Source organism: Meleagris gallopavo, chromosome Z, assembly GCF_000146605.3.
Source record: "Meleagris gallopavo isolate NT-WF06-2002-E0010 breed Aviagen turkey brand Nicholas breeding stock chromosome Z, Turkey_5.1, whole genome shotgun sequence".
Lineage (NCBI taxonomy): Eukaryota > Metazoa > Chordata > Aves > Galliformes > Phasianidae > Meleagris > Meleagris gallopavo.
The window spans coordinates 8001120-8001593 of record NC_015041.2 but is presented as its reverse complement, the minus strand read 5'-3'; the positions used below and the strand labels follow the sequence as shown (position 1 = coordinate 8001593).

Here is a 474-nt window from a genome sequence, read left to right as displayed (position 1 = left end):
GGAGGGGAGAAAAAACCCAAAACTCAAAGGGATGGGCTGCGGTAGGAGCGCCCTGCTTCATCGCCGGTACGTGGGGCAGAACGAGCGGGGATGCCCGAAACGGAGGTCCCGGTCAGATGCTCAGCCTCACCTCGGCGTGAGCTTTTTCCCAGGGAATGACCCCCCGAAGTGGGTCAGCGCTGCCCGAATGGGTGCTCGGGAACATGAGCTGCTGAGCGGGGAACCCGATCTGCGGCTGCAGGAAGGGGCCGCTTCCTCTGCCCGCGACAACGGCGCGGGTACCGCGCCCAGCTCTGCCGGCCCCGATAGCGGGAGGATGCGGGAGCCGGGGGAGGGCAGCGGAAAGAGAGACAAAAAACCTCCCCACAACAACAGCACAAAGCCAAACCGGGAACGACCCGCAGCCTGGAAAAGCCACAGAGCGGAAATACTGGCCTGTGCCAGCGCACAGGGATGGTTTGTCCTTACGACAGA

At 63.7% G+C, this 474-nt stretch overlaps 2 protein-coding genes across 3 annotated transcripts in view; both read right to left on the bottom strand.

Annotated features, from left to right (window-relative positions):
• LOC100539689 (talin-1) overlaps nucleotides 1-474 on the bottom strand; it is a 40356-nt gene that overhangs the window by 26403 nt on the left and 13479 nt on the right. The gene's annotated exons all lie outside the window — the stretch shown is intronic.
• The window catches only part of LOC100539846 (tropomyosin alpha-4 chain-like), a 38372-nt gene that overhangs the window by 32640 nt on the left and 5258 nt on the right, over nucleotides 1-474 (bottom strand). The gene's annotated exons all lie outside the window — the stretch shown is intronic.